Source organism: Heloderma suspectum, chromosome 4 (assembly GCF_057233095.1).
Source record: "Heloderma suspectum isolate Gila_16-S chromosome 4, 16-S_ref, whole genome shotgun sequence".
Classification (NCBI taxonomy): domain Eukaryota; kingdom Metazoa; phylum Chordata; class Lepidosauria; order Squamata; family Helodermatidae; genus Heloderma; species Heloderma suspectum.
The window spans coordinates 303198384-303217620 of NC_139461.1; the positions used below are offsets into that span (position 1 = coordinate 303198384).

General features: G+C 47.4%; 1 protein-coding gene across 2 annotated transcripts in view; it reads left to right on the top strand.

The window, feature by feature from the left end:
- The first annotated feature begins 15605 nt into the window (after positions 1 to 15605).
- Positions 15606 to 19237, top strand: part of SLCO4A1 (solute carrier organic anion transporter family member 4A1) — a 102848-nt gene continuing 99216 nt past the window's right edge. For both annotated transcript variants that reach the window (XM_084854359.1, XM_084854358.1), the window contains exon 1: positions 15606 to 15661. The gene's annotated coding sequence lies outside the window, so the exon portion shown is untranslated. The remainder of the gene's footprint in view (positions 15662 to 19237) is intronic.

Below are 19237 nucleotides of genomic sequence, written 5' to 3' on the forward strand. Positions count from 1 at the left end.
GCAGTTTGGTGGCAATTCGGCGGCGGCGGCCGGTCTTCTGACCAGCTGCCAATGCCGCCATTTCCAGTAAAAACAAACAAACGTGATAGGCTATGTAAAGATTTACGTAGCCTATCATGGCTAGATTTTTAAAAAATACCGTGATAGGCTACGTAAATGTTTACGTAGCCTATCACGGCTGAGTAAAACAACAACAACAACGCGCATACGCAAATGGCAGCACCCATGGGCGCCGCCATTTGCGTTCCTTATTTTGGCACGTCTAGTCTACGTAAACATTTACGTAGACTATACCGAAAATAAGGGGAACACAAATAGCATAGATGCTATGCTATTTGCGTTCCCCTTATTTTCACCGTAGTCTACATAAATGTTTACGTAGACTACACGTGCCAAAATAAGGAACAGAAATGGTGGCACCCATCGGCGCCACCATTTGCGTACGCGCAGGGTTTTTTTTCCCCCCACTCAGCCGTGATAGGCTACGTAAACATTTATGTAGCCTATCACGGTGTTTTTTAAAAATCTAGCCGTGATAGGCTACGTAAATCTTTACATAGCCTATCACGTTTTTGTTTTTTTTAACTTGGAAATGGTGGCGGTGGCAGCCGGTCGGAAGACCGGCCGCCACAGCCGCCGCCGCCCAACTGCCGCCACAGCCGCCGCCGCCAGGGACATGCTGCATCCCATGCTGCATCAGAAAGAAGAGCTGGGCTTTGAAATTGCCCATCAACTGCACCTGGACAGCAGACTGAGCAAGGCACACAGGTCATCTGGTCACAGTTTTCCCCCATAGTGAGATTTTCTATTTGTATTTCTATTTAAATTGCAGCAATTATAGACACTCGAACTGTGGTGCTGGAGAACTGCAAGGAGGTCAGATCAGTCAATCCTAAAGGAAATCAACCCTGAGTGCTCATTGGAAGGACAGATACTGAAGCTGAAGCTCAAATATTTTGGCCACCTAATGCGAAGAGAAAACTCACTGGAAAAGACCCTGATGCTGGGAAAGTTTGAAGGCAAAAGCAGAAGGGGACGGCAGAGGATGAGATGGCTAGATAGCATCACCGATGCAATGAATATGGACTTGAGCACGCTCCAGGAGAGAGTGCAGGACAGGAAGGCCTGGCGTGCTATGGTCCATGGGGTCACGAAGAGTCGGACACGACTTAGCGACTGAACAACAACAACAATTATAGACACATTTACATATAAATTCTTCAGCTTTTTAAATGCAAACCTATTACCTCTTTTGTCTTTTTGGATGATGTGTTTCCTCTTCTTTCTTTGGGGGGGGGGCAATGTGTAAGTAAGCATGATGCTGAGACAAACCTACCCTAGTGTGGAAGGACAACCAACCTCACAGCTTTTTCCTCAAAGCTGTGCATGTTGAGTCTATTAATTTTGCTGGGCTCTTATTTTATTTATTTATTTATTTATTTATACTATTTCTATTCCACTCCACATCTAGAACAGATTTCGGAGTGGTGAACATAACAGATGAAACAGTAAAAGAGTAAAAGATTAAAACACCACATAAACATTATACTTAAACACGCACACACAATGCCAAAAGAAACAGTGACTGGTCAATTACGTCAATTAAGAAACGCCTCCTGGAACAGTGCAGTTTTCAGGAGGCTCTGGAATCAAGACAGTGTTGGTTCCTGTCTGACCTCCAGGGGCAGGGAATTCCAAAGAAAGGGGGCCATCACACTGAAGGCTCTTCTGGTGGACTCCAATCGGGCCATAGGTCCATGTGGAACCATCAGGAGTGAGTCGTCTGATGACCTCAGTGACCAAGCAGGTTGGCAAGGGAGAAGGCACTGTCTCAGGTATCCTGGTCCGAAGTTGTTTAGGGCTTCCATACTTCCATTTCGTTATCATGGGCAGAACTCTGTTCTATTGCTGCCTGTTCCAAAAGGGTGCTGCGGGAAGCCTTGTAGACCTGTCCATCCATTTCATTAAAGACAGAATGTCAGTCACCCAGAAAGGTGAGCATGGTTGTTTTTAAAGGGCCAGGAGGATTCTTTACTCAGAGATCCTGTGACATCCTGCTCTTGCAAAGAATCCATGAGAATTTAAGGGAAGCCAAAGGACTTTTGCTCAAAGTCCTGAAAATTCTCAAGAGCAGAGGGGAGATCGCACAATCCCTACATCCTTCAAAATTTTTACAGATGCTTTACCTGAGCAGGAATGTCCAAATACCTCTGAATCTCTCGGCCCCCTCTTCCTCTTAACATCTAACTGAATGCAAGATATGGTAGACTGTCATTCGTGCTGCTCAGTGCTCAGCCGCTGCCTCATATCATACACTAAGGGCAGCTGGGGTGAAGGCCAGCCCTGCCCTTAGGCAAAGTGAGGTAGCCGCCTTTGGAGACAGATGCTAGGGGGTGGGCAGTGGTGGAGAGGTGCTAGAGAAGAGAGCGGTGTGCCCCCTGAGCTACCCTTCCGCTCTCAGCTGTGGTGAAGGATGTTGCCCTGTTGCCAGTGCTGAAGTAAGATTCAACTGCCAATCTGGCCAGCATCAGTACATGGACATGTGTGCATGCTAGAGTTGCACACAAATGGGCTCTTGAAATTCCCCACCTTCCTTTTGGGCAGAGAAATTTGGGAGACAATTTCTCTGAATTTCTCCAGGGGGAGGAGAAATTCTCAACACTTTCTCCCAGGTAGGCTCCCCATTGGCAGGGCTTGTAGCACAGCTTCTTTCTTTTTTTCCCTAAGGGTTGTGAGGGGTTTCATGCTGCAACGGCATCAACTGTCTTGGCAGGCTGGCCCCCACTTTTCATCCACCACAATGCAGGTGGGGGAAGTTTTGTGTCTAGCTCCAGGAGTTAGTGCTCTGCCAAAATCTGTCCTCCAATTTCCTGAAAGTTTTCTCCCCCCATGAAAGAGGCTTCCATTGTTCTGCCTCATTCAGGATGTTTTATAGTGTATTTTTGTGGTGTTTTTGAGCTTCCCTAATCACAAGTAGCCTCCCAGGCTGCCTGCATGTCCTGATCTGAAAAAGCCCTATGGGAGGAATCCCCTCATGGTGCCTTAAACTGGGCTTTCATTGAAGTGTGGGAAGCTGAGGAGGCTGTAGGCAGCCTGAGAGATGAATGCACAATGAAAAGCAGGATGCTTGTGCTCACTCCTTGGCCACCTCCCAAGTAAAGGAAGCCCAAGAAACCCAAACCCAAACCCAACTCATGAGAATTTCTCTCAAATTTCGTCACCATTGAATTTCTTTTCGAAAGCAATTTCTCTTCTACTAAACTGAATGAGAATGGTCGAAAAAAATGTGAGAGAAATTTCTGGCACAGCACTAGTGTTCACACACACACACACACACCATCTTGCCCTTTTCCCCAGGCAGCAATGCAATGCATAATGATTTCACATTGCAGGGACGGTGGCAGACATCAGGGGGCCATTGGGTAGGGTGCTGCCAATGGCACCCCTCCCGTTCCCCCCCCCTCACCTGCTGGCCACCTCCATCACCTCCTTCTCCTCCTCTATTTCCCTCACCTGCCTCCCCACTCTCCAAAATGTTTCCTGGGGTGGGGGGGGCAGTGGTGCTTTTGAAGGGGAGCAGAGCCAGCACTCAACCCCACTCTGTGCCTGCCAACTGCCATCTTAGATGGTCCCAGCTGCAATGCCCAACACCTTGAGAGGGGGCACAGCAGCCGGTGTGGTGCGGTGCTAAGCGCCAACTCTGCCCCCCTTCAGAAAGCACCACTGCCCCTTGGGAAGCTTTGGGGAGTGGCGGGGAGATGGCAGAAGGTTGGGATATGAGAGAGGTGGATGGGGGAGTTGCAGAGGATGGTGGGAGTTGTAGTCCCAACACTTGGAAGGGGACCAGGTTGCAGAAGGCAAATATAGGGCATGTGTGCACCATTTATTTATTTATTTATTTATTTTACAATATTTATGTACCGCTCCATTTCTAGAACAGATTTTGGAGTGGTGCACACAAAAGCGTAAAAAGATTAAAAACATCACATTAAAATTCTACTTGCTTAAAAACACAATACCAGTAAAAACCGTAACCGTAAAAACAATGTTTAACAGGCATTCCATCTTCACCAGCGAATTGGCTCTCTGTGAGAGAGCAGAGATCTCTAACAGCATTCTAATCACCATCAGCAATCTCCAATTCCATGGATCTATTGGGGAGGAAGCCATGGCAGTTAAACTGCTAAAAGTGATCACAGGAAATAAATTCTTTATAGAGGCAGCTGGTCGGAATGTGAACAGAATGCTGGGCTAAATAGATCCTTGGTCCGATCCAGCAGGACTCTTCTTGTGTTCTTAATGTTTGATGTACTTTTTTGTTGTTGTTCTTTTTCTCTTTTCCTCCACTGGATGGAGTAGTAAGACCTCCACAAAAGAAACTGTAATAGCTGTTCTTTCCCTTAACTTTTATAATTGTTTGGTGAATCACAGCTGAAGGCTTTCCCTGCCCCCAAAAGCCAATGCTGAAAGTAACTGTTTGCTCATCTCCCCAGCTCAAAACTTAGCATGCATGCAACCCAAAGCTAGAAAGAACTTGCAACAGGTGTTAGAAATGAATGTTGGCCTCTTTACACCCTCTGGGCAGCTTACACAGGTATCTGGTTAAGCTGGACCAATTTTACAAGCTGCCAGCACAGGAAATGGAATGCGCCAGGCAGAACGCACGAGCATTATCAGGAAGGCAATTTGCTGACCTCGGCATACTCACACTTGTGCAGCAAAATGTTCTGTGTTTATATAAACGGCTTAGTTTGTGCCATGGCTCAGCCCCAAAGTCATTTTGTGCATTGGGGCAAAAACAAAATCCCACGTTCACACATACACTGATGGGGTCTCTGAACTGGCTGTGGCTCAGGAGGAAAGGGGCCTCGTTGTGGTGGCCCCTGTGAAAATGTCAACCCTGTGTGCAGCGGCTGCTGTAAAAAAAAAAAAGGCAAAATCCATTTTAGGGGAGCATCAGGAAAGGAATAATTTGCAAAAACAAAAACACCCCCCCACCACCAGTGTCGTAATGACTGTATACCAATCTATTTTTGTATTTGACCACACTTGCAACCACACCTCCTTGACGAGGCCCGCTTGGCACCAAGATCGTTGTTTTTTTTGGTGCCGGGTTAAGACCGATCTCTTCTCTCAGGCATTTGGCAGCACATGATGAGTGTTTATTCAGTCAGCCCTGGATCTCTCTTTGGTTATGACTGACTTTTCAAAGTTATTTTTTGTCGCTGTTGTCTTTGTGTATATTGTCTCTCTGTGTTACGTAAACAGCTTTTAAACTTTGTATGTTGAATTGTAATGTTTTAATCTGTAAACTGCCCAGAGAGCTTCAGCTATGGGGTGGAAAGAAATAATGATAATGAGGAGGAGGAGGAGGAGGAGAAGAAGAAGAAGAAGAAGAAGAAGAAGAAGAAGAAGAAGAAGAAGAAGAAGAAGAAGAAGAAGAAGAAGAAGAAATAAAAACTAGCTGAGCCATTTATTTATTTATTTCATTTCTATACCGCCCCATAGCCGAAGCTCTCTGGGCAGTTTACAGAAGTTAAAATATTAAATACAATATACAAAGTTTAAAAGCCATTTACATAAAAGCAGACAGACAATATACACAAAAAACATATAACTAAAACAATTTTGAACTCAAAACAATTTAACAAAAATAAATTAAAAAATCCAACAACAGAACAACCCACTTTAAAACCATAGAGCTTAAAAACAGTATACAAAAGTCAGCAAAAGGAACAGGAGTTCTCAAAAGGGGAGGCCTGCCGGGATAACAGAGTCTTTAATGACTGCTTAAAAACCTTCAATGAGGTCAGCAGGTGCATTTCAACCGACAGGTCATTCCACAGCTATGGGGCAGCAAAGGGAAAGGTCCTCTTGCGTGTGGCTGCCAGTCTCACATCAGACAGCTGCAGCAGAGAGCCCTCAGAGGATCTTCGGTGGCAGACTGGGACGTAGGGGAGGAGGGGCTCCAGTCTCTGTCTTTCTTTTCTTTTTTCTGATTGCTTGGCAATCCCAGCCCCACAAAAATGCCTGTTCATGCAAAAGCTCACCAATCAAGTGCAAAAGTCATGTGACTACGACCGGGGACATCCAGGTTCAAATCCGAACTCAGCCAAGACGTTCACCTTGGGGCAGTCATTATCTCTCAGCTTAAACCAGCTTTCTGCAACCTGGTGTCCTCCAGATGTTTTGGACAATGACCTCCATCATCCCCGACCGTTGTCCGTACAGGCAGGGGCTGATGGGAGTTGTAGTTTCAGTGTTTTAAATCTGTATTTTAAATCTCTGCATTGCTGCTAGGTTTTATTCTGGATTGATTGATTGATTGATTGATTTCATTTCTATACTGCCCAATAGCCGAAGCTCTCTGGTTGTATTGTTATATTGTGGTTTTAATGCTTTTATATTGTTTTATCCTGTGCTTTTTGGTGTTAGTTTTTGTGAACCACCCAGAGAGCTTTGGCTATTGGGCAGTATAGAAATGAAGTGAAGTGAAGTGAAGTGAAATGGAATGAATGAATAAATAAATAAATAAATGTCCAAAACATCCAGAGGGCCCCCGTTTCGGGGAGGCTGACCAAAACTATCTCACAGATTAAAATAGGGGAGGGGGAGAGAAAACAGTGTACCCTGAGCTCTTGGGGGGGAAAGGTGGAAGTTCATTGTAACAAAGAAATAAACCTGGAATCTTAAGTGCATACAAAGTATGTGCTCTACCACTGAGCTGTAGCTTAGTTCTAACAGCTGCTTGCCACCGAGATGTATATTTTACTGAATCAAGAGAAAACTGTCCTTTGCACCATCCCATCTCCCAAACTAATGTAGCTGCTTAAAATGCAAAGCAGTAAACCCCTCTGCATAGCCCTGTCCTGTCTCTTGGTCCTACCAGAGTGAGACCAGGACAAAGTGCTTCCTTAGATTCATGGGGCATCTATTTCCTTCACCTCACAGTGTTAGCCCAGCCCCCCTCCCAGAATGGAAAGTTCCATGTTCACAGCCCCGCTCCCCTCCCCTCCCCTCCGCACGCAAGCAGGGTGAGGGGAGGGGACCAGATGTAAAACAGGACACGATCTGTGTGCTGCTGACAGATCTGTGTTGATAGGTATTTTGCTAGGTGTGGAAGAGGAAAGAAAAGGGGCCCTGCCAAAATGCTGTCTTACACAACTATTGTCACCAGAGGGAAAAGAGCCCTCTTCCCCTCCCACAACATTTTCCCCACTCTGCATCCCCTGCCACGCAAAAGGATTTTTTTAAACGGCAATCTACATTACAACTTTAAACTGGTTTCAAACCTGTTTTTAGCAATTATGGCTACCAAATACAGAAATTCTGGGAATTGTAGCTCTAGGAAGAGGGGCCACTTGGGCAGGGGACAGGGGTCTCTAGCAAGGAATTCTCAATGCCCTCATGAAACTGCAGGATCCCTTTAGATAAACCAGTTTGAAACCAGTTTAAAGTTGTAATGTAGATTGCCACTTAAATCTTCTGCATACTTTGGGGGTATGCAGAAGCCTGCTGATACTATGGATGTTGCTTTTTTGGCTACAGAAGGCTCAGCATTCAGAAAACTGAAACCTTATTAAAGTATATCAGAGACGAGCAACCTTTTTTCTGCTGAGGGCTCAGGGGCCACATGCTGGTGGTGAGCAGGGCCGAAGCCAAAAGTGGCTGGCCTCCCTTTTCTCTTCCTGCCACTTCCTTTTCTCTCTGTTTTTACCACTACCTTCTCTTTCTCCCCCTCTTCTATCCCACACAGGGGGCTGCCAGGAACATATTGCTTTTGCCAGAGGTCTGAGCTGATTGTGAGCAGAGCACTCTTGAAATTAGTCTGAGGGCCACATGACATTTGACTGAGGGCCACGTGCAGTCCACTCCTGGTGTCTGTGATGACAATGATGAGCCTTGTCTCACTGCATGGATGCTTGCTATGTCTGTGTTCTGTACAGAGCCTAGCACACACCTAGCATAATACAGTGCTGCTGTAGTCGTGATTCAAGCAGAATAACAGAGGGTGACCATGTGTCCTACTTTATAGAGGACCAGCCTCTGTTTGAAGCCTCCTTTATTTGAAGGATTGTCCATAGGGATGGTGTGGGCACCTGATTGGGTCCAGGAGTCTGGCGGATTCCCCCCTGCCCATGCCCCTGAGCCCCGCCTGCCAAGCCCCTGCCCCCACTCGAGTCCCCCTTCACCATTTACACCCATAATCTTGTGTATATTGGCCATTCATGGCACCATTTTGGGTAAGACTAGATGTGCGCATATTTGCGATCGACATTTTCTTTCGCAAAAGGCATTTGCAGCACTCACAGATGGGTCCAGGGTGAGTGTGTGTGGCTCAGTAAGTGTTTGGGGGGTTGAGTATGGATGTGGGGGGGGCTGCATCAGCAGCTCAGTGGGTGCCCAGAGGACCCAAACTGTGGGGCATCCGTCCATCCCTAGTTGTCCAGTCCTAAGCCTAGTCTAGGGATGTGCGAACCCAGACCCGTCCAGGTTCTCCAGGCGCCTGCTCAATCCCTGCCCCCACTCACTGGTCCCCGGACCATCAAGACCATCCTGCACTCAGTGAGCAGCCCACACTCACCCCAGGGGCCTCGTTGAGCTCCACGGTCACCATTTTTTGAAAAATAAAATGGCGATCGCAAAAACGCACAAATTTGCATGTGTACAAAAATGTGCATTTTGCAAAAATGCGCATTTTGCACATACACAAATATGTGCATTAGCAAAAATGTGCATTTCTGCACACACACAAATATGCACGTTTTTGCGATCGCCATTTTATTTTTCAAAGAACGGCGGCCGCGGAGTTCAACGAGGCCACCGGGGTGAGTGCGGGCCGCTTGCCGAGCATGGGCAGGGGGTGAGCAGGGGCAGGGGTTCAGCAAGCGGGGCTTGGGGGTGCAGGCGGGGGGGTCAGCTGAATTCCTGAAAGGAATTGGGTGCCTGCACCGTCCCTAGTCTAGTCTAAAGATAAATAAGCATAAGATGTGAGAGCAGCAGGGGGCCTAGCAGTTGTCCATCAACAGTCAGTACTTGGATAGTGGACTGAGCAGGTGCCCAGGCCACCTGGTCATAGCCTTCTCCAGTATAGTGAGATGGATGGCATTTCTATTTAAATTATAGTAATTATTTCCAAATTTGCATCTGCACGTACAAATTAGCACATGGACATTTTATGCAAATAGGCATAAAATAAGGGCTTTTGTCTGCCCTTCTGGAAATGCATTTCGCAAGTGGCCACTCTAATGAGGAGCGAGCAGCTAATCTGCTCAAAGGAGTCCTGTGCACACCCTCTTTCATAGCCAGTACATGGACCACTGAGGACCTGGGGCAGGAACGCAGATGGCAGCCCTGTTCATGTGCGTTAATGGGAGCTGCTCCCGTCTCTGCTATTGACAAACAAAGGATGACTCCTCCAAGGCCCAGAATTGCAGTGTGTCCTTTTCTCAGCCTTGGCATGATAGTGCCATTGTTTTCTCCCCTTCTTCCCCCATCAGCCTGAGATAGATTAAAGCAGCTGCACAGTTTCCTTCACAGATGCCCTTGGGCACAATTCAGTTTTGTTCTTGGCTGGAACAGGAAATTATCTATTTTGCTTCTTTTATTTTCTCTTTTGCCATATGTAACGGATGTCCAAGCATATGCATGCCCGTCCATAAGTAGGTGGAACCACAGCCCCACACACATAAGTGCACACAACTTTCAGGGTGAATTGGGGGGTGTTCAGAAGCATGTGTCAAGACAAAGGAATTCTCTGCACAGCAGTATAATTCCACAACGGATAGAAATCTGGGGGGAAAACAGTGAAGGTCTAGTCCAAGATGCTGTATTAGTAAAATCTGAAAATGGGAGGCTACCATTTTTAAACTCAGGGTGAAAAACATACCCCCAAACAGCAGCCAGCAACCCAAGTTAGAGCAAGGCATGCCACACATACGGTGGAACAGATGGGCTTCAGGGTTTTCCCTTGCCTGTACTTTAAACATCCACAGATTAAAGGAGGGGGAAACATATCAGCCTTCCCCCAACCTGCTCCTCTCCAGATGTGTTGAACCACAACTTGAAGACATCTGGAACGTACAAGGTTAGCATCCAGGAACATGCTTAAGTTACAAAATACAAGCTGTATTTACTAGTATAGTTGTGTCTATATTGTCCATAATGGGATGGAGGAACAGATAAATAGGTGTCCCCCCTGCCCCCCATTCTTGATTTGTGCGATGCACACAGTTGCATCTACTTCCATCAAACAGCAGACTGAAATGATAAGAGACAAGAAGTGGCAAAATGGACTATACCATTTATTTTGAAAGCTCCCCAAATGGGGAGAGAGCCTCCCTGCAAATAGACAGCTGGCACATCAGGGGAAGGGCTGGGCTAGAATTTTCTCCTCTATGTTCTGTTTTTCTCCTCCTTGCAGGGAGCTTTTACATGGGGAAACATTCAAAAAGCCCCCCCCCCCATACACACACACAGAGCCTGAAGTGGCACAGTCCATTTTCACATGTGAATATTAAAGGTCCAGGAGTCCTCCCCCACACCCACAACAAGGTACCTATTCTTATGAAGTATGCTTTAATTTACATGGGCGTGCATATCACATACATGTAAAGCAAACACATGCCCAAGGGATCTTTTGGCGTTGAACTCCGGGTGCTTAGTAAAACTTGATACCCCCCACTGAAAGTTGAGAGAGTCAGAGACCACTAAAAGGTATTTGAAAGCAATTTTTTGATTTATTAAAGAAGAATATAAAATGAATAAAAATCACACATCAGGGGAATTAGAACTATACATATATTTGGGGAATTAGAGTCCTACATTAATTCTCGGAAGGTTGAAGATAAGCATTTAAAGTCAATAGTGAAAAAAGGTACACTTGGATGCATAGAAAATCGTGTGTCTGTGGGGGTGCACACGCGTGCACGCACATGCATGGGTGAGAGAGTGTGTGTGTGAGAGAGACAGAGAGAGAGAGAAGTTGATCATGGAGAAATGGAGAGAAAGTGGGGGAAAAGAAGGAACATTCAGCTTGATCTTTTTGAATGGGGGAGTAACAGACTGTTTGGGTGGGGGTTGTGAGTGAGTTTTAAAGCAAATGTATGGTTTGGGGAGAAAGTGGATGGAGAGGAATAAAGAGCAACAGGGAGCTTTAAAGCCAAGAGGTTTGGGAATTTAGCATGGGGTGAAATATTAAGAAAAGGGAGGAAAGGAGAGAAGGAAATAGAAGATGATGCAAAGATTCACCTCTCCTTATCTGCTGACTTGTGAAGTGATGGGAAGCTCTGTTGAGTTCCTTCTCTGGGAAAGAAGGGGAGAAAGAGGGGAGGAAAGGGAGGGATTGCTCTTCTGAGCAGAAAGGATGGAAGGCATCCTCTTTCCTTCTCTTACGCGCTGTGTGTTTATGAATTTGGGTTGCTGTTTTATCCTTCTCTCAGGATTAGTAATCAAAACAAAACAAGACTTTCTTCCAAGATTACTCATGGATGTTGGAAAATGGATTTTTAGGTGTCAGACATTAAGGGAAGAAAGTAGACAATGGGATTTGATGGGTGCATATCTCTGGTTTTCACAGGTCCAGGTGAGCGAGATAGCCAGGTGGATTTGGATGATGGACTTAAACAAAGGTGACAAAAGAGTCATGTAGGCACCCTTGCTTACACAATATCGGTTGTCAGGGTCTTACAGCTTTAAAAGACATTGAATTCTTTATTTTTCCTTCTATTCAGCTTAAACAACAAGGTTAGAAATCGGCATGAAAAATTTTCATGGTGGTGGCTTCTGTGGTTGTTGTCCTGAGGCAAGATCTGACATTTGCAAATGTTAACACAGAGGAATTAAGACCATCAGAGCACAGTGGCTGGACAGAGAGTTTATGCAAGCAGTCTGCAGCTCAGCTCCTCTTGGGTCATGCAAGGCCTCAATAACCTATGGGACCTGCTTTTCCGCCCTGCTCCAAGTCCAAAAAACCCCCTAGTTTAGACACAGACACAGATACAGACACAGGCCACATCTTCCCCAATCAGCAAAATTTGGGGGTACTTCATAACACTACCCTAGTCCTATCTCTGGGGGTAAGTTCTGGATCTATGGAGCTGGGCCAGTGCTATGAAGAAAAGGCTGTACTGTACTGCAGCAGACTGTGCTGAGGGAGATGGGAGGGGGAAGAGGGCCATTCCACCAGCCCTGCAGAAAGACTTAATTTCCGTTCCCCTTCCCTCTCCATTCCTTTTTCCTTGTGTGCTCTGTTTCTTTAAAATGTAAGACTGCAGGCAGGGACTGTCTCATTTTACTGATTATTTGTAAGCTGTTCTGGGAGCCTTTTTGGCTGAGGAGTGGAATAAAAATACTGTACGTAAAAATCAATCAATGACAGTGTGCATTCTCAGAGGTGCCATCTTTGTTATTATTACTTCAAATGTCCCAAAGTTGAGAACTGTCAATGAAAATAAGCTCTGGGGTGGAAGAACTCACACACTCTAGGGCTAAACCCATACATTCTGCCACACATTCTGGGGCTAAACCCTGGGTCATATTTTAGTCTTGAATCCATTGGAGGTTGGTGGCTCTGATGTCAGTGGAGTGGTGAATCCACTCTAGGGTTCAGTCAGAACTCTTGCACCTTGGATAGCTCTTTTAGAGTTCTGACTGGTTCTCAAAGTCAGAGCCCCACCGTTTCACCACCCCGCTGACATCTGCACCACCCGCCTCCACTGCTTGAATCTCTCCTCCTCCCTCCCCCCAGCCCAAATATTCCCCTTATCTCTCACTAGTAGAGCACAATCTCTCAGGGTCAACCTAGATGTTAAGCAGAATATCGGTGATTAGGGTCTCCTGTTGTTTGGTTTATATTTCACTAATTTGCAGTCCCATGGGGGCTGCTTTGAAGATTGGCAAAGTGATGATGCTGTAAGATAGGGTGCATAACTGTTCCCTCTCTTAGCCATTCACTGATCTTCATCACGTATTCTGTTTATACCTGAAAGTAAAGAGGGCCACACAGAGTTGGGTAAACTAGAAGCTGCAGTTTATTCAATTAAAAACAATCAAGATGTGCCACAGGGAAAGCAGCATGGCTGTTAATGCTAACTCTCACAGGCGAGTGAAATTGGATCCTAGGATGGAAACAGCCAGCCCATGCACCTTGGCCACACTTTGAAGTGTGGAGGGGTGTCTTCCTGGGCCACTGCCCCCCCCCCACATTCCAAGGCTGTAGGTGCAGGCCCCAATGGGGGTGTGAGTTCCTTTCCCTACACCAGGTCCCAAGTTGGTACATGCCGAGAGACCCCCTTTCACCCATAAAGACACTTCTGAATGCTCATGGATGACTCACCCACAAATTTCATAGCCACACTGCCCACTTTACCAAGACCAAACAACCTTTTGGAGCATGTCATTCCTATACAGACATTGGCCACCCTAGCAGTTAGTATGGAATAGGTGAAAAAGCAAACCAAATAACCAACCCCCAGGCAATCAGGCTGCTTGGCAAAAAATATCCTACTAGCCCCATATGCGCCCTGGGTGGGATTGCAGTGAGGTTGAGGAGGGGCCATAGCTCAGTGTGACAGAGCCCCTGCTTTGCATTCAGAAGGTCCCAGGTTCGATTCCCAGCATCTCCAGGTAGGGCTGGAAAAACTCCTGCCTGAAACCCTGGAGAGCCACTGCCAGTCAGTGTCAACAATACTGGGTTAGATGGACCAATAGTCTGCCTCAGTATAAGGCAGCGTCCTCTGTTCCTATGAAGTGGGGCTGGCTTATATAGCCCAAGATGCTCCTGCCCCACGTCATCGGCGTGCTGACACAAGATGGAGATGCACGCCTTCCCTGTGATGACTTTCCTCCCCTGCGATGGCTCACAGCATGGGGTGGAATTGGGTTTCTCTCTACTTCAGCTCCCCCCAAACTGCAATATGAAAATCATACCACTGATCTACCTTGCAGGGTTGTTTTAAGGTTGCCGAGATAAGGTATGCAAACTGCTTGAACATTCAAAAATTTGATATAAATGCTATTATTTTTTCAGAGCCTGGCTTGATAAGACTAAGGCTCTCCACAAGAGTGGCCAAACACATGTATCTGGGAGGCTTATAGGCAAGGCATCAAGGTAATGGTCTCTATCTATTTGTCCCCAATATCTGGTATGCAAAGTTATACTGCTCTTGAGCATGGAGGTTTCATTTAGCTATCATGGCTAATATTCATCCATTTGTTTAATCTTATTATTTTTCAAGAAAAAATGAGAGGAACATTAAACTGACGGTACTCCAAAGGTACTGTATAGTTAACACAGGATATATAAGTCATTTCAAACTTGCTGCTTTTTTTCAGGGGTATTTTCACAAAATACCATATTTGTGGCCAAATTTCTAATTCCCTTTGGATGTGATTCCACTTAATTTTGCTGCAGATTGGTAGTCCTTTCCTATTTCTTAATCCATAAAGCTGTCTTAACTTGTGCCCAGCACCACATCCTACAGCAGTGAATTCTGTATGTGAATTATCCATTAAAAAAGGCCTTGGATCAAACCAAAGGCATCCTGTTCCCAACAGTGGACAGCAAAATAAATCCCAGGAGCACATAACCAGAGAAAAAGTCATCTGTCTTCCCTTGTGGTCACCTCCCAGAACCTGGAATTCAATTGCTTACTGCCTCTGAAAGTGGAGGTTTTGCTTAGCTCATATGGCTCGACAGACCTCTTTGAAGGCATCTCACCTCTCTTTTGAAGGCATTCAGCCAGAGGAAGTCACCACACCTTGTGACAGGGTGTTCCCTACGTTGATTACGGAACTCACTAAGTTAACTACATAGAGATTGTTAGTGTATTAAGAGGTATATAAATGTTATTAATAAAGTGAACAAATAAATTATGGGTAGTGTGAAGAAATAGGGCTGTATCCATTGTTAGAGTAGACCTACTGAATGAATGGGACTTCGGTTAAACACTAACCAGTGGAGGCTGTTGGCTCCGATTTCAGTGGGGTTGTGCATCTACTCTGGGTTTCAGGCAGAACGACTCAGAACTCTAAAGAAGCTATCCAAGGTACTGAACCCATTTTGGGGGTTGCACAGCACCTTGGATAGCTCCTTTAGAGTTCTGACGCGTTCTGCCTGAAACCCAGAGCGGATGCACAGCCCCAGTGACATCGGAGCCACCAGCCTCCACTGACTCTAACGGAAGCCCCATTCATTTCAATGGGTCTACTCTAAGTAGGACCCCCATTGGATGCAACCTATGCTTTCCTTTGCCTGCCTCGAATGTACTGCCCCAGCATTTTCTTCCTCTCGTGCCTTTCCGTCTCCTGCCCTTCCTATTTTTCTCTCTTGCCTCCCTATCCCATCACCCATCGCCACTCCGCCCTTGCTCGCCTTTTTAACCCCTTCCCCGTCCTGCTCTCCTCGCTTCCGGCGCACGTCCCCCTTGTTCCATCTCGCCGCTGTCACTTTCGATTCAAAGGTGTGCGCCGCCTTTTCTGCGATTGGCTTGGCGAGATAAGGCCACCACTTCGGAGGCGCTCCGGATTGGCTTGGTAAAACATCAGTCAGGCCGGGTGGGTGGAATCACCGAGGGTTGAATGGGAGGGAGGGGAGAATGAGAGAAAGACGGAACACGGATTAAGAGAGAGAGGCGCAGCATCTCCAGGGCACAAAAAACAGGTACATGTGAGACTGCAGGGGGATGTGTGTGTGTCCAAGCAATGGGGAATATTTAGCAGAATAAAAGGAAATTTGTGTTGTAAGGAATGGGAGGTACAACGCCACCGCATATTTGCGTACAATTCTTTGAACATGCGTTAATAATAATAATAATAATAATAATGAGCTGTATGTTGACCAGCCTTTCTTCCTACTAGTTTTGAAAGGGTCAAAGGTGTGAAGCCCATACCCCACACACATAGCGGACAGTGCATTTGAATGTCCAAAGAGAGACGAATAGAAGCAAGGTGTAAGCTGAATGGGGAAGTAGTATTAGAATCCAAAGGGTGCCCCTGGCAAGCAATGGGACTGGGGTTTGCAATGATCTGGAGGACATTCACACGAGATCCTTCCCTCCCCCCATGACTGCGGCGGGAGACGAAATAATGCGTCTTAGGAATTCCTCAGTCTCTTCTTTTGTCATGATGAGCATCAGTTGCCGATGATGGGAATCTTGGTATGTCTGGGAATGTGCGGAACCATGGAGAGGAAGTGGGCTGGGGTGGAGCCACACATCTGTACGGAAAATCAAGAAGTCCTGAAATGATTCAGCATTAAGTCCGGAGCTGCTGTGGCTGGCCATGTGGTGAATGATCGAAAGATACAGGGTGAATGGGGAAATGAATGAACGGAGTGGAGGGGGGGGGAGGCGATGAGCGTTTTTCTTAAGGCCGTTTGTGGCCAAAGCATATTCCCGATCTTCCTTTGCGCAGCTAACATATCTGGGGAGGCCGAGCCAAATCAAGCCGCTGCTCGTGCGAACCCTCTCCCCCCGTTTCTGCCTGTCCTTACGTTCTAAACATCTACCTTGAAAGTCACACCTCTTGCCCTTCTCCCTAATCTTTACAGAGGTGAGGGCTGGGTCAGGCTATACTGGGCGAGATGCACTCTGTACATGCTGAAAAATGCAGTCGCGTTTCATCGGGGCTTCGCTCCTTCGAGGGCTGAGACGCGAGCCGGAAAGAAAAAGGAAAGAGGTCCTAGGGTTTAAATCCTTGAGCATCATTCTGAAAACAAGAACCGCTGCCTGTCTGGGGAAAAAAGGGAAGAATGGCCATAGCACTATGTTTCTCTCCACAGCGTGGGAGATCCAGGAGAGATTAAAGGCAGGACTTCTTCACACAGCGCATAGTTGAACTATGGAATCCACAAGACGTGGCGACTGATGGCCACCGCTTTGGATGGCTTTAAGGGGGGATTGGACAACTTCATGGCTGATAAAGCTCTCAGTGGCTAGTACTCCTGATGTATCTATGCTGCCCCCAGCATCACAGGCAGTAAGCCCAGGTGCACCAGTTGCTGGGGAACATGGGCGGGAGGGTGCTGTCGCACTCCTGTCCTGCTTGTGGGTTTCCCGTGGGCAGCTGGTTGATCCAGCAGGGCTCTTCCTAGGTTCTTATGTGAGGGCCCGTGTTTTGGAAGACACCACGGCTGAGAAAAGAAAAGAAGAAAAAAGGAGCGTTGCTTTTAAAATGAGAGGACTCGTTAAATGAGACCCGCGCTGATCGGTCGCTAGCTGCGAGCGTCAGGAGAGATTCCCAGAGACAGAAATCTGTAACTGGAGGAGCTCGCTCTCTCTTTCCCCGGTCGTTTTTTTTTTTTTTTGGAAATTGACAAGGAAATTGACAAGCACGCCCTCAATGAGGCCGGGCCGGGGGAGAAGAGACCCCCGCTCCTCCTGCTCCGAAGGCTGCGTTCAGGTGGAGGCTCTGCCGGCACAGAGAATCCGAATTCACTGCGGCTGCCCGCCCCACGTGGGAGCGCGGAAAGCAAACACCGCCCCACACGCACTTTCTGCAGAGTGGACGCCCCCGTCTCATTTGGGAGCTGCCGGGCGCAGCTGCCTGGGAAGATCTGTATCACATCATCGTCATTATTATTATTTGGAGCGAGGGACGGGGAGCGAAGCGCGGGGGGGGGTTCTTATTAATGGCTCAATGGAATTGAGGGGAGGAGGCGGAGGGAGGCGCGCCGGGCTCCTGCCTGGGGTTACGTTCGGTCATCCACCTGCGCTTCCTTCGGAGACCGCCTGGCTGCGGCCGCCGCGCGAAGGAAACGGCGCCTTGCCGCCGCCGCCGCCGCCGCTGCTTCCCCGCGCTGCTCGGGCGGGGGAGGAGATCGGAAACTGCCTCCTGACGTCGCGGAGTCAACCCACGATCTGGAGCCGCGTGGGCCATTTCTGTGAAAGAAAGAGGCGTTCGGGGGACACCGAAAGCGCGCGACCTTCGCCTGGGCTCGTGGCGCTCGTGGCTCGGTTCTCTGCCGCCCGCCCGGCCCGGCTTGAATCACACTGAGGGCTGAAGCCGACACGACTTTAAATCCGTGTCTAGCAGCTACGTCTTTCCCCACCCCACCTCCTCTTTTTTTTTTTTTTACTCTTAAAAACACAAGAAGACTCAGGGCCCAGCTTTCTGTTCACACAGTGTCCAACCAGCTGCCCATGGGAAACCCACAAGCAGGACATGAGCGCAACAGCACCCTCCCGCCCATCTTCCCCAGCAACTGGTGCACATAGGCACAGTGCCTCTGATGCTTGAGGCAGCATATACTGCTGCCTCTGATCAGGACCAGTGGCCATTCAGAGCCTTCTCCTCCAGGAATCTGTCCAACCCCCTTTAAATCCATCCACATTGGTGGCCGCTTCTATTGGTGGCCATCTTATGGCAGTGAATTCCATAGTTTAACTCTGCACTGTGTCAAGAAGTACACAATGCATAGTTGTGTACTTTTCTTTTTACTCAATAGTAAGCACAGCGGGTCAGATCCAGATCACAACCCTATTGTGGGGGGTTGTTGTTGTTCAGTCATTAGTCGTGTCCGACTCTTCGTGACCCCATGGACCAGAGCACGCCAGGCCTTCCTGTCCCCCGCTCTCTCCCGGAGCGTGCTCAAGTTCATATTCATTGCATCCGTGATGCTATCCTGCATCGGTGATGCTATCTAGCCATCTCATCCTCTACCGTCCCCTTCTCCTTTGGCCTTCAGTCTTTCCCAGCATCAGGGTCTTTTCCAGAAAGTTTTCTCTTCGCATTACGTGGCCAAAATATTTCAGCTTCAGCTTCAGTATCTGTCCTTCCAATGAGCACTCAGGGTTGATTTCCTTTAGGATTGACTGATTTGACCTCCTTGCAGTCCAGAGGACTCGTAAGAGTCTTCTCCAGCATCAATTCTTCGGCGCTCAGCCTTCCTTATAGTCCAGCTCTCACAGCCATACATTACTACTGGGAAAACCATAGCTTTGATTAGACGGACCTTTGTCGGCAAGGTGATGTCTCTGCTTCTTACTATGCTGTCTAGGTTGGCCATAGCTTTCCTCCCAAGGAGCAAGCGTCTTTTAATTTCATGGCTACAGTCACCGTCTGTGGTGATCTTGGAGCCCAAGAAAGTAAAATCTGTCACTGCTTCCATTTCTTCCCCTTCTATATGCCAGGAAGTGATGGGGCCAGATGCCATGATCTTGGGGTTTTTTTAATGTTGAGTTTCAAATCAGCTTTTGCACTCTCTTCTTTCACCCTCAACAAGAGGCTCTTTAGATCC